The 15,057-nt window shown below is 38.4% G+C and overlaps 1 protein-coding gene across 2 annotated transcripts in view; it reads right to left on the bottom strand.

Moving 5' to 3' along the window:
- Window positions 1-13,671, bottom strand: part of akt3a (v-akt murine thymoma viral oncogene homolog 3a) — a 108,309-nt gene extending 94,638 nt beyond the window's left edge. The window contains exon 1 of one of the 2 annotated variants that reach the window (XM_083540029.1): window positions 13,452-13,671. The gene's annotated coding sequence lies outside the window, so the exon portion shown is untranslated. Of the gene's footprint in view, window positions 1-10,314; window positions 10,469-13,451 lie in introns of those variants that run through there. The other variant, XM_083540030.1, reaches the window with a different exon arrangement.
- Between the last annotated feature and the right edge of the window lie 1,386 nt (window positions 13,672-15,057).

The raw sequence follows: 15,057 nt of genomic DNA on the forward strand, positions 1-15,057 counted from the left end.
TATGACTGTATGTTACAGGTTTTGCAGTGACCTCATGCTTCTCTCTAGCCATGCATATAGCATCATTTAATGGACAAGTAAAGGAGAATTATTTTGAGGAATAAGTAACTATGGCATCCACTGAATAACCTCTAAGTCTAGAAATCTTTAACGTTCAAAACACATATAAGAAAATAGAAACATTTGCCTCTAACAAAATTGTTTTCAATATCTACACTGTGCCATTATAGCTAGAAGTTAAAAATAATAATAATAATATTTGTAATGTGTTAATGTTTTTTTATATAATTCTGCCAGTTCTAATGCATCTTATCTGCATTTATTTTATTTTCAAACTCAAGGTCGTACATGTGTTTTTTTGTGTTTGAAAAAGTTCCAGTTGGTGACCGAGCACGGCTTAAGAACACTGTGAACCAGTAAACTATGACATAAAAAAAAGACAAGGAAACGGAACGTGCTAAGTTAAACAGTTAAACAATAAAGCACCTTCATTTCGTGAGCATCTGTTGCTGAGGGTAAAAGGCAGATCCTTTTTTTTTTCTAGACTCCAAATACAACATTCAACAATGGCAATATGTACACAATCTTGTGACTCATTATAGATAGACTTTTAATTATATTTGCTCTGCACTTTAAAGGACTTGTTACTAAGGTGAATGTAAAAAAGCAGCCATTCTGGATTCGGCTGCAGTGCTGCAAGCTAAACCCAAGCAAGGACACCATCTGGAGAACTCTAAATGTGGTAAAAAAAAAAATAAAAAAATAAATAAATAAATAAATAAAGCTCAGTGAAAAGCTTCTCGAGCGCAGTCAGAGCGGTTTGAGCTGCATATAGCTATAACTTTAATCTCCTAGTAATGCGATATGGACTCTGCATGAGGACAAAATCAGTGTTAATGTTCTTTGATTTGTAGCAGGAAGCATGTATGAGGTCAGTTTAAACTCTGTGAAGCCTCGGGGCTTCTGGCAAGAGCTGACTGGAATGTAAATGATGCGATCAACAACTGTCAATTTCTAAAGCAGACAAAAACGAAATGCTGAGGTAAAACTGTATTAGGTTCGGTCGCATACCATCAAAAAAGTCTTTAGTTGCTTTGAAAAAAGGCAGGTTTTTCTTTTCATTTTTTCCCAACCCTTTGTGGCTGTAATCCAAAAATGATGACCTCACTATCGATATCATATTAAAGAGACACTCCAGGCTTTAACGCATCTCTAACACGTGGGCAATTACCTTAGACTTTCCCCAGTTACTTATAATGGATAGCTATGTGCAGTGGTTGGGGCTGCCAACAAGCAGCTCTTGGGATAAACATGTACTTGTTAAGCTCTTATGACTCGTTTTACTGATTCTCAAACCTCGAGTTCAAGCCATAGCATTACCAAGATGTCACTGCTGGGTCTTAAACCTCTCTGATCCGTCGGATCTGGCATTTTGTGAACTCTGATTGGTGGGACCGAGTTGTGTTTCAACATACACTAAATGTGGACCAAATATATGTTAACACTTATATGTGCTTCGTCACCAGACTGTTGCCGCAAACTTAAAAACAGTTGTTTGCGTATGCCATAGAATTACAATTTTCTTTCACTGGAACCGATACCCAAACTTGTTCCAGCATGATGATGTCCTTTTCCACAAAGCAAGCTTCATGAAGACATGGCTTCCTGCCAGACTTAGAATGGGAGAACTTCGGTGATCTACACAGAGCTCAGAACCCTACTGAACCTCAACTTTAAGAACCTCTACATTCCCAGAAGGCCCATTCATGATCAATATCAACCCCATATATATTTATCATTCTAATGTCTAAAATTAGTTTGAGCTGTGCAAACAGAACGTATGTAGAGTCGTCGTACCTAGTGCCCTTTTAGAGTGGGAGATAGCTGTGACTCACCCTGATGCATTACCCTCGTCTGTATGGCAAAGTGGTGAAAGAAATATATTGTGCTATTCCATTTTTCCTCCTCCTCCTCCACTTCAACACGCGTGTGCTCTCGCTCTCTCGCTCTCGCTCTCGCTCTCTCTCTCTCTCTCTCTCTCTCTCTCTCTCTCTCTCTCTCTCATGGCAGCAACTCAGAGCATCCTGCCATTTTTCCTGCACCCTCTGATTGCCAGCAAGCTCACGTCTACTGCCACAGGCATGCTGATGTAAAGTTGAATCCTGCAGCTTTCCCCCTCCTTCCTTGTTTTGCTTATACAAAGGTTTGTGCTTGAATACTCCCGTTTGATAGAATACGTAACTATGCATTACTGTGGTGCTTAAGAGATCACCGACACAGCATCAGCCACCTACGAATGCAAAATACGCACTGCACAAGCCATAAATTATGGATAAGGTGAACTTGCCGGTGTTCTTACCTAACGAATCAACCTTAAGCCATTTTTAGTAGTCAGCTGTCTTCATTAACACTTCTAGTGGTGTCCAAATCTAACCACCTATAGAAGTTAGTGTAGGCTGTGTGCTGATCTTCGATGAAACTGCTGCTGTTTACTCAGGAGTTAGCAGAAGACAGGGATGAATGAGAAGCCAACGTTGAATTCCATTTTAGCTTGCTAGATCTTTTAAAGCTAGTTAAGCTATAATGCAGAATGGCGCAAAAATGAGAATGGATAAAATTTCAAACCAATTATGCTGCCTTAGGCAACATTATACGTCGTTAAGGAAAATATTTGGTTAGGAGTTGAGACGGTCTTAGGTTATGGAAGACTATATTTGGTTATGTGATATGCTTCCCGGTAGCTGATTTAGTGCCATTACAAAGACAAAAGTTGTGGCAGTGTCTAAAAAAATTGATTCAATTCACCAATAGATGAATTTGGCAGAGAAAATGTCTCATAAATCGGAGTGTTGAGGTTTTTTACTAGCTGATAATCAATTTAACACTGTGACTATCAAATGTATTTAGTATTTTATACTATAAACCTGCGCTCCAACGCTGTTCACCAAGTAAAACAGAATCTTATCACATTTAATAATAAAAAAGTATAGGATTGTTCATTCAAAAAATCTGCCTTAAAGAACATTTTCAAGTTGTCAATTACAAAATTGACGAGTAATACAGTAATCGTGAAGAAAAACGCTGCAACTGCACAGCATAAACTCAGCAGTAAACAAGCTGCACATTGATAAAGCTCACTGAAACTAAAGATCAGGAAAAAAAAACATCACCTGGTTTTGTTTCCGATCTGTACGGTTTCACTTCCTATGAAAGTGGCCTCGGTGCATGCTGATACAAAATACATTTACCGGCCACTTTATTAGGTACACGTCTAACTGGTCGTTAACACTAATTTCTAATCAGCCAATAACATGGCAGCAACTCAATGCATTTAGGCATGTAGACATGGTCAAGACGATCTGCCGCAGTTCAAACCGAGCGTCAGAATGGGGAAGAAAGGTGATTTAAGTGACTTTGAATGTGGCATGGTTGTTGATGCCAGACAGGCTGGTCTGAGTATTTCAGAAACTGCTGATCTACTGGGATTTTCACGCACAACCATCTCTAGGGTTTACAGAGAATGGTCAGAAAAAAAGAAAATATCCAGTGAGCGGCAGTTCTGTGGGCGCAAATGCCTTGTTTATGCCAGAGGTCAGAGGAGAATGGCCAGACTGGTTCGAGCTGATAAAGGCAACAGTAACTCAAATAACCACTCGTTATGGTATCGTCGAGGTATGCAAAAGAGCATCTCTGAACGCACAACACGTCGAACCTTGAGGCGGATGTGCTACAGCAGCAGAAGATCTCTGAGGAATGTTTCCAGTACCTTGTTGAATCTATGCCATGAAGGATTAAGGCAGTTCTGAAGGCAAAAGGGGGTCCAACCCGGTACTAGTAAGGTCTACCTAATAAAGTGGCCGGTGAGTGTATGTGCATCCTATTGTTTAAAAAAATCGCTGTGTCATCATTGTGCATGTTTAAAATGTACTGTATTCAATATTAAATGGCTAAAGAAGGGTAAGCAGCAACACGTCAGGAATTCCTAATCTCGAGTGGGAGGAGCTTAAATCCACAAACGTTGAACCTGAGCGAGAAATCTAGCAGCATCAGAAAACCCTTCAGCTTTCTCAAGCATAACTCAATAATACGAATAATGAAACTGCTAACACCGCGGTCATCAATTTAGTGCTTGTAGGCACAGAGGAGAGATATTTCTTTATGCATGAAAAATAATTATGCCAAAGGGATCTGTTAACTTTGAATCTAAGAGAAAAGATAAGCCAGCTGGTACTTCATGTACTTATGAAGACAAAGCTAGTATAGTTTTAGTTTTTGACTTCAAAAACCTTTGAATTGAATTCAAATTGTCTTGTGCTTTTAACAATCAGCACTCCATTGTCATGAAACAGCTTATTTTAATACATTTATCCTAATAAATGTGTACGCTTGAGTCGCTCAAAGTACCTCAGGGAGTTTACAGAGTTACATTTATTTATTTTAAACTGATATCTGCCTTGAGACAAAGGCCCACTGTTAGAATTATGTGAATAAAATTACATTTATTTAAACCAGGAAGCCTGAAAAAAATTACAAAAAAAATTACAAAAAAAATTACAATTGAAATAAGTATATAATGTAATATATAACTTCCTTTATCAATTAAAAAAAAAATAGAGAGACTATACCCTTTTATTAGTAGCTCAGTGACAAAATGACAACATGCTGTAACTACACACTACATCAGTTTTTCACTAATATATATTTGTAATACAAATATGATAATTGTGCGACGATGCGACCAACATTTAACTGACTTTTTATCAAAACTATTCTGCATACATCATCGGTGTTGTTCAGACAATATACTGTCCCAGTAATAATTGCGATAAACCATATTGTCTCTTATTTGCTATTATGTTATGCCACTACTATAATCATAATATATTATAACGGCATAATAATGCAAATAATACACCCTTTCAAAATTGGAACTGAAACATCGCCAATTATTCTAAAACTAAAAAAATAAATGTCAAACAAAACAACAGTACTGAAACAATAAATAACCTGAACTCTGAGCTCTTTGAACAAAATTTAAACTCTATATTAAACATTTGGCTCAGGAGTATAAAGAGTCGTTCCGTAGATGTTCATTCATTCATGTTCAACTCATTCCTGAAGCTCTGACTCCGACTGGATTATTTGAAACACTAGAACTATTTTATTCGGCTTTTTCTTCTCCCCAAAACACTGTTCATTCAAACTGGTCCTAGTGCTCTGATGCTTGTCTACAAAGCCAAAAAACAGAGTTACCCCCCCCCCCCCCTGCCCCCACCCCTACCCCTACATCCTCACAGTGAAGATCTCACACTGCACTGCACCACACTCCCTCCGATCCTCAACCACTGCTCGACAGCCGAGTAACTAGCAGTCTTCAAACAACATCTAAAGATCAACGCCTACCAGCAGTACTTACATTAGCACTTCTACTTATTAAAAAAAAATTTCGTTCTAACTATATTCTCTCCCAACAGAGTTTTAGACTTGATTTTTAGATTGACAGAGTTTAAGATTGTAATCTTAAGCCCGGTGCTCACTGTGGGATTTTGCCCACGATTTGGTCGTCCGAAACAAATTTTGGAAATCCTAAAGATTCCTATAACCCGAGGCTAAAATCTGTATTCTTTGATCGCTGGTTTGACATGTTCACCGACAACCGATATGATGGCGTTCATTTTTTTACTCCGGTGAAATTCTGGCAGCGTCAACAGATTTCAGACTCTTTACCGCAGTGCGACTTCTCCTACGATGGCCGCCAAACCAAGAACCAATAAGAGCGCTGAACCCGATTACGCAATTAGCACGATAACCTCAAACCGACTCGGGGAAAATTTCGAAACGTGTCAGGTGGACATTACAGCGAGAAGAGAAACTTAAGTTATGGAGGGAAAAGGTGTGTTTGTATGACGTTTTTATTATCAAAATGAGCGCTTTAGATTGTTTTCTATTGCTGTTAGTTATCGTTAGCGAGAGAACGTATGGTCTGAATGTATGGATTTGATGCATGCATCACAATAGTGTACACAATAGTGTAATAAGTCAATGGTGTAATAAGTCAATGGTGTAATAAAAAAATAATAATGCATCCAGGAGTAAGAGACCAGCTTAAGAAACACAAACCGATTTAGAAAAAAGAAACCTGAGAAAAAAAAAACAAAACAAGCCTCCTGAAGCAGGTAGGATTCAAGTAATGGATTAAACATAGTGTATATTCAGGGATTGTGACTGAGCCACTCAATTAAAAAAAACATAGGCAGAAAACCGCATGAAAATGTTTTTAGTTTTTTAGTTTTTTTTTTTTTTTTATTGTATGAAGAAACTACTCATGCTTTAAGTAACCATGTGACTGACTGTTTTATCCAGTAATATGTGACCTACAAATGTAACTCTTATTCAGAGTCACTTTTGTGGCAGAAAACTTGATGTTCTATTCTATTGCACTGGACACCTAATGGACACCTGATCTGACCAGGCATATGTGCTTCTTCCCCAAACTGTTACCACACAGTTGGAGCCACACAGTTGTATAGGATGCCTTAGGATGTGGTAGCATTACATTTTTTACTTCACTCGAACTAGAAGAGCCAAACCTGTTTCAGCATGGAGATGCCCCTGTGTACAAAGAGAGCTCCATGAAGATGTGCTTTACATGCTTTCAAGTGGAAGACCTGCTCTAGAGCTCTGACCCTCGACCCTATTTTACACCTTTAGGCTGTTTGTAAAAGCTGACTGCACCCCAGGCCTCCTCACCTCACCTACATCAGTTACTATCAATAATCAGTAACAGGGGAGTGGTAGCTCAGTGGTTAAGGTGCTGGGTTACTGAGCGGAGGGTTGGGGGTTCAAGCCACGGTTTCGCCAAGCTGCCACTCTTGGGCCCTTAACCCTCTGTGCTCCGTATCATGGCCAACCCTGTGCTCTGACCCCAGCTTATAAGCAAGCTGGGATATGCGAAGAACAAATTTCACTGTGCTGTAATGTATATGTGACAAATAAAGGCTATTCTATTTTATAACTGACTTTACTAACACGCTTGTAGCTGAATAAGCTTAAATATCTACAAAATCTTGTGGAACATCTTCCCGGAAGAGTGGAGTTTATTACAACAGCGAATGGGGACTAAATGTGGAATAGAATCTTTAAAAACCAGGTTATACAAACTTATATACATGTAGTCTACTGAACAGTTTCAAAATACACTGAGTTTCAACTTTTTTTTAAGCGCAAAAAAACATTAAGAAAGCTACACTTAGAAGCCTATAAGAAGCTCCGAATATACTGATCCCTCAGCAACATCTTCACAGTAACCCTGCCGACTCTGCTGCCTCTGTTGCACAAGTTATGCGAAACGTGAGTCATGGTGACGCGCTTTGAAGGCAAAGTTACATCACACTAAAAAGAACGGTTTCCACCAAACATGTGACTGTCTGTAACCTTTAGAAAGTCATGGCACCAATGATGGCTTACTTATTTATTTGTCCTCTAACTGAGCTGGGTGGATACTCTGAGGTTTTCATTTCTCTTCTCGCATCAAACCAGCATCGAATTACTTCACAAGGCAAAAAAACAAAACAAAAAAAACAACAACATGGTGCTCTTATAACTGCTGTCTTATCATGTTTTTTTTTTTTTTATCGCATCCATCTGGGTAATAAGAGACTGCTTTCAAATCGGATTTTACCCACATATCCGGCAAGCATTGGAACAGCAAATTATCACGTCTAACCAGATCTGTTTATTTCCATCATTATTCAGGTAGCGATGAAAAGCAGAACCTATCTAAGGCAGAGTTCTCAAAGTGGCAATGGCAAAATGTAGCCTAAGGGTCTGTAATAGATTTGTTTTGTTACAGAGATGGAAATCGCAATCCACTATTGTCAAAGTTATCAAAGCTATTGTGTAACGGAGTTTCTATAATTTACTGGTTGCTTTAAGTGAATAGGTTTAATCCAAACCTAAAATAATGCGAATAAAGAAGAAAAATAAGCTTATAAATTGTCAAATTACAATGAACGGTATTTTAATAAAAATGTGTTCTGTAAATAGAAAACAGGAAAAAAAAAAAAAAACACTCGTGTGCACATTTTTTACTAATATTTAAACAGTTAAAACTGGAGGTTTAGGTTTCAAGTTTTACAGTTTAGATTTAAATCTAATGAATAAATGTAATAGTTTTAGGTTGTCCTATAATTTTATACATTTTATCAAATGTTTGATTATCCTTGATTAGCCAAATAATTGCATTTTTTTTTTTACCTAAAATATATGAAAATTTAAAGAAATTAAAAACTTTTTTTTAAATAAAGTATCAACTTTTAACAACTTTCTATGTATAAAATTGTGAAATAATAATAATAATAATGTCCATGATATCTCAGACATCAAGTACATAAATTATTAAATTGCCCAGCTTTTTATTTATTGATTTGATGGTTTGTTTATTTATCTATCTAGTTTTTTTGTTTAGACTGCAAAAAGTGTTTAAATCCAAAAGATTTTTTTTTTGTCACCAGGTTCCTCTATATTGCATTGGATTGCACAATATCAAGGCACCAAATGAAGGAAAAGCATCCAAAACTAGTCAGTACTGGTACTAACGAATCTGCGAATCTGCTGCTGAATGCCGAGACAGCTGTAGGCTTTCCCTGTATAGTAAAACTTATACACTATATTCTGAGATGGTACAGCTTCTACAGAACATTACTATTACTACATTACTTATTATTTTATGAATATACTAAAATAGTATACCCAATTACTTACATTTCTACAAAAACATATTTCAGGTTTTTATTAAAGCATATAAAGGTTTAGACTAAATCGTTTAATTTAACTGACCAGCTATAAGAACTTAATAATAAATATAACTGGAGGTGGGAGCGCAATGGTTAAGGCATTGGACTTCTGATCAGAAGGTCACAAGTTCAAATCCAAGCACCACCAAGCAGCCACTGCTGGGCCCTTGAGCAAGGCCCTTAACACTCAACTGCTCAGTTGTAAGTCGCTCTGAAAAGGGGTGTCTGCCAAATGCCATAAATGTAAAGAGCTTTCCTAATGGTAAAACTTTTTTTTTAACATGCAACCACAAAACCCCTGGAATTGTTTTATCGCATATAAATGTTTTTAAAAAAAATCAAGTACACTATATAACACCTGATTTTCGAGCCAAATGTGGTTCTTCACCCAAACTGATTCCAATAAAGTTGGAGGCACACAACAGTATAGGATTTCTTTTGGATGGGGTTTCCTTTCACTTGAACCCAGAAACCCAAACCTGTTCCAGCATGATGATGCCCCTGTGCACAAAGCCAGCTCCGTGAAGATTTGCTTTGCATGGTTTGGAGTGGAAGATGTTGGCCTGCAACAGACCTCAACCCTATTGAACATTTTTGTGATGAACTGGAACACTGAGTGCACCCCAGGCCTCCTCACCTCACCTACATCAGGACTTTACCAACACCTTGATGGCTGAATAAGCACAAATCTCCACAAACACACTCCAAAATCGAGTGAAACATCTTCCTAGAAGGTTATTTAATAACAAACAGAATTTATAGCAAATAAATATTTAGTATATTGAACAAGTTGGGCTTTTGTGCTGGGTTTGTTGGTGTATAGAACTTTCAAAAGCCTACTACACACTGAGGAATAGCCCCAGCAATCAACACAGGAACTGAAAAACTCATCGTGGTCAACCAAGTTTAGTGCCGAGCGAAAAACCTGATGCGTTTTACACGCTAAACAAACAAAACATTGAACGCAGCTGCAAGAACATGCAAGTAACATTTTCACTATTTCGCACACACTGATGACATTAAACATGAAGGACGCCATATAAAAAAAGTTACAGTTCAACATAACCTTTAAAGGAATAAAAAGTACAATTATGAATTAAATGCTATTGAATGCTAATCCGGTTCTTTTTATTCCAGCTTTTCTTTCATGCATTCCTTTTTTTCTTTTTTTTTTTATTACAGATTTGAATTTTAATTCAATTTCTTGTTTCATTGTATTATTTCAGTACAATATGTGGTCTAATTACAACACTATTCAGAGAGTCACACCAACACAGGAAGCAGGTTCTATGCTTCTTTTTAAAAGAACTTTTAAAGGGTCCATTTCTCAAGATGTAGGATATGGCAAAAAAAAAACAAAAAAAAAAACATGCTGTTCATTCAGTAAAGATCCACCTCCCGAGTCCCCTCTGTGTCGCTGAACAAAGTTACAACGTCATAAAACTTCGCTTCAGCTTCAATCACACCGAGCGCCTGCTCGCCTCGCTACAGTAAAGCACAAAATCAGCAGCTCACTTACCGAAACTGGAGATGAATGAACGAAGAGTGAACACGCAGCAGCGCTCAATTACACTGCACCAGAAACCAAGCTCGCAAAACCAGAATGGAGGAAATGAAAAACTTCTGAATGAACACTGCAGGATGTGGATGTCTGAGGTCTCGGAGGAGTTCCGCTCCTCTGCCACAGCTTTATTTCAAACACAGACGCCACTCATTTCTCCCTCTCTCTCTCGCTCTCTGTCTCTTGAGTCAATTGAAATAAAAGCAGAACTGTATCCGTTTCGAAAGAAAGAAGTCATTTAATGTTTGTTTTGTCACATATGGTTTGACATTTTGGAACACAAGCGAGCAATTATCTGGACGATTTTCAGGACATGATTTATTTACTCACAAGGCACGCAGCACGACGTTACTCTGCATTCAGCGACTCAATGAAGCCTTGTCTGAGAACATCCATGAGGTACATCTGAAATCATAATCACGCCGAATCTGATCTTACAAAGGACATGGAGCGAATCGAGAGTTTATATCTGGAGTGAAACAGATCACAACGCTTAATGCTCTTCCTGTTGTACAAGACATACAAGCAAGAAAAAAAAAAATTTCATCATACTGAAAGATATTTCCACAACACCCACTTATGCAAAAAAAAATTGAAATGCACAAGTGAAAAAGTGCTCGCATTTTTTTTTTATGCCACAAAAAAAAAAATAAAAAAACACAACGGTGCAAATCTGCATAAAGCATTGGCCTTCAAAAGCTACACAAGATATCTGCATATTTCCCAGAGGTCAAAATTATTATTTCCACCAATTATCCTGCTCAAAAGTTCTTTTCACGCATCATTTTGCCTCCTTGAGGATCAATAAACATTTCCACCTTTTGAATTGGTGTATATGTGTACGAGTGGAGTGGTTGGTTTGAAAGAGGCATATGTGGAGGACAGGGTGGCATGGAGATGGATGATCCACTGTGACCACTAATGGGAGCAGTCAAAAGAAGAAGTAGTAGTATGTGTACAAGTCCCTCAGTTGTCCCAAGTGTTATAATGCCTGTCATAAACATGTAGCCATTGTTGGATTGTGTACTCTGCAGAAGAAGGGGTAAGGTGTGGGGGTATGACTCTGTGTTAGAGCATTTGAATGCATATCGAGAGGTTCCCCAGTTCCCCCCAACTAGGGAGGTAGGGGCTCAGTTGTTAAGGCATTGGACTATGGATCAGAAGGTCTCAAGTTCAAATCCCAGCACTGCCAAGCTGCCAATGTTGGGCCCTTGAGCAAGGCCCTTATCCTGGCTTAAAACTGGCTTCTGCCGAATGACATAAATGTAAATACTTTCCTACTGGTGAGTTCCCACAACTCGATCTGCTTTTTTTTTTTTTTTTTTATCACAGACTTTCCAGAGATTTGTTTTATACAAAAAGGACAGTTTAATTGCTCAGGACAAACAAGGGACTCATGAATAACTATTACAGAAAAACAGATCTTGAAACAGAGTTGAAAATCGATAAAGATGTGCAAACGTATACATTTGCTCTGTCAAATTGCTTATTTAGAGCAAAATTGGGTTGTTGTTTTTTTTTATTCATTATTAACATTTCGCAAATTCTGCGGAAATGTATGACCTCAACTCATCACATAACTCAAGGTCGAGTTGATTAGAAGCAACATGCTTTGTTTATGCAGCTTTTGTAGCTGCTGGATCTGAAGCCTATACAGATGTGGATTGCAAAGAATAGGAATTTACCCCCCCCCCCCCCCCCCCCCCAAAAAGAGCTACTGGTCCATTTCAAGGCAACACGTCCTCACTCCCTATCTCACACACACAATAAGGAAACCCACAGAAATGCAGAGATGAGTTACTCATGACAGTTAATTAGTAGCTAGGAATTTTATATATATATATATATATATATATATATATATATATATATATATATATATATACACACACATACACATACATATATATACACACACACACACACACATCAGGTCAGAGGTCAGAGTTATATCTATACCAAACCACACACTATAACCAGTATGTTTGTCTGTTTTGTTTAAGTTTGTTTTGTTTTTTACCTCAAAATCTATTAAATAAAATATATGAGAAGAATATTGCCATGCTTGCATCCAGGATGTGCTCAAGGCAATATTATGAACACACTCATCATAAAGCGTCACAAGAGACCACGCATGCACGTGCGTGTGGGGAAAAAAATACGGAACAAATGCTTGCTATGTTTTGCTATTGTTGTTGTATTTTAATAAGGTTGGGACTGGACGCCCGAGTAAGCGCGGATGTAAACAGTGTTATGAATGAGCGCGCGCGCGCGTGCGTGCGTGCGTACATACAGACAGACATACACACACACACACACACACACACACAAACACACACCCCAAAACATCTCCAGCACAGCTAGCCTAGCATTATCAACCCTCCAGCCGACACTCACTGCGTAAATAAAAAAAAAAATGACAATGTTGCACGCCCAAAAAAAAAATTACGAATAGTTTTAAGGTGGAAATGAGGCTCGGGGGGCTGGGGGGCGGGATCAGAGCGAAGATCGCATGCTAATTGTTATTGTTGTCTCGGCAAAGGTGCAACACCGATGAACGCACACTGTATTGTGGATATAGATTCTGGAGTGGGTTACAGGATGGAGGCTTCCATTTTTGCACGAAGGACACACATGCACCTACACACACTCACATGCATATACATATACACAGACTAGGCCAGAAGCACGCGACTTGCACCTTGTGACCATCCTTTCAGCATCATTGTGTTGCACCAGAGCCTTCCTCCATACTTAGTGAGTGTGTGTGTGTGTGTGTGTGTGTGTGTGTGTGTGTGTGTGTGTGTGTGTGTGTGTGTATATATATATATATAAATATGAGCGATGAATGAGACGGCTGCTGTCAACATACACTCTGACCATCATGACCATCATCAGCTGCTGCTGCATCATGAAGTATCCAAGCACCCAGACTTTCTCCTCCCCTTCTATACAGAGACTGCTGCTGCGTTTACCTTGTTTGTTTGTTTGTTTGATTGTTTGTTTGTTTTGCACGCCCCAACGCAGCATGAACTACAACGGTCACACTACAGGAAACGAAACAAAAGCTTCCAATCAAAGAACGAGCTACTAACCAAAAGCAAGCAAAACGCGATGGAGCTCTTATCCCCTGCCAGCCGTCGCCGAGCCTCCCTTCTTTCTATCTCTCTCTTTTCTATCTCTCTTTCCTCTCCCACCGCCGATTGAGTTGTTGACTTTCAGGAAGACTCGTGACGTCACAAAACAGACTGCTCGCGCGCGCTCCCGCTCTCTGTCTCTCTCTGACCGTCTCTCATCCCCGTCCACGTTAGGTCCATCTGGCCCCGCCCCCTCCTCTTACCGTCTCCCAACCACCATCACCCAAACTCTCGCGAGATTCCGTTCTCTGATAAGAGATGTGTGTCTATGGCACCTCTGCTTGACGTTATCATTAATAACACCTGCTGTTAAAGAGCCAGTTTCTCAACCCCTACACACACACACACACACACACACACTTCAGGGTTATTAGTACATGATGATCATTTATTTCAATTATTCGCCCATTTAGTCTGCTCTCATTATGGGCTAATATTATTTGATGAAATGACTTAACCTTAGTATCCAATGAGCTCCTGACTAGAGCTCCTGACTAGAGCTGTGAACGACTCTTCTGGTGATTTCTCTCTCATAGTTTTAACACTACTGTGCAGGTCAAATGAAAATTTTAATTAAACTTGAACTTCGCTTGAAATAATGTATTTTAAAACGAACTTAGCTCATGGTTGATCCTGAACATGATCATAAACATGAAGCAAAATGCAATTAGGGTGCATTCTATATTTGTATTTTTATCACACAGGGTTATGTTAGGGTATGTGTTTTCCAAGAATAGAACAGATAGAACAGAAACAAATATCGGCACTAGCTGCTTTTTGCAAAACAAGTGAATTTACTCATTACAGCAATTTGCCAATTTTCCAACAATTTGGTATTTGCCCTCACACCTGATTTTCATTCATTAAAACACTGCTAAAAAGATTTTAAAACCCTTACAGAATCTCAGAACGGCTTTAACGGGAAATCTATTTCTTTTTAGCAGAAATGGTCCTTGTAGATCTCCACTAGTCATTTGTTGCCTTCTATAGGTGACATGTTATGTCTAGTAGATACTCTCAAGAACCATTAGAACAACTTTGGCAACTTGTAGATCTCATGTTGGTATGTACTGGATGCCACTGGGGACTATTAATAATGGTCATCATTAAGCACCTTGATTTCATCAGATTCCTACAATGGTTTTTTTTTTGTTGTTTAATTATAATTTAATGATGTATAAAAACAGCCTGCATTATGAAAACCATCTGATGATGATAATTTTTAATGGTATTTGTAGTAAAATCACTGGAATTTCTGTGATTACATATTTATACAGTGAGGAAAATAAGTATTTGAACACCCTGCTATTTTGCAAGTTCTCCCACTTAGAAATCATGGAGGGGTCTGAAATTGTTATCGTAGGTGCATGTCCACTGTGAGAGACATTATCTTTAAAAAAAAATCCAGAAATCACAATGTATGATTTTTAAACTATTTATTTGTATGATACAGCTGCAAATAAGTATTTGAACACCTGAGAAAGTCAATGTTAATATTTGGTACAGTAGCCTTTGTTTGCAATTACAGAGGTCAAACGTTTCCTGTAGTTTTTCACCAGGTTTG

The sequence above is a fragment of the Silurus aristotelis genome, assembly GCF_946808225.1.
Source record: "Silurus aristotelis genome assembly, chromosome: 4".
Classification (NCBI taxonomy): domain Eukaryota; kingdom Metazoa; phylum Chordata; class Actinopteri; order Siluriformes; family Siluridae; genus Silurus; species Silurus aristotelis.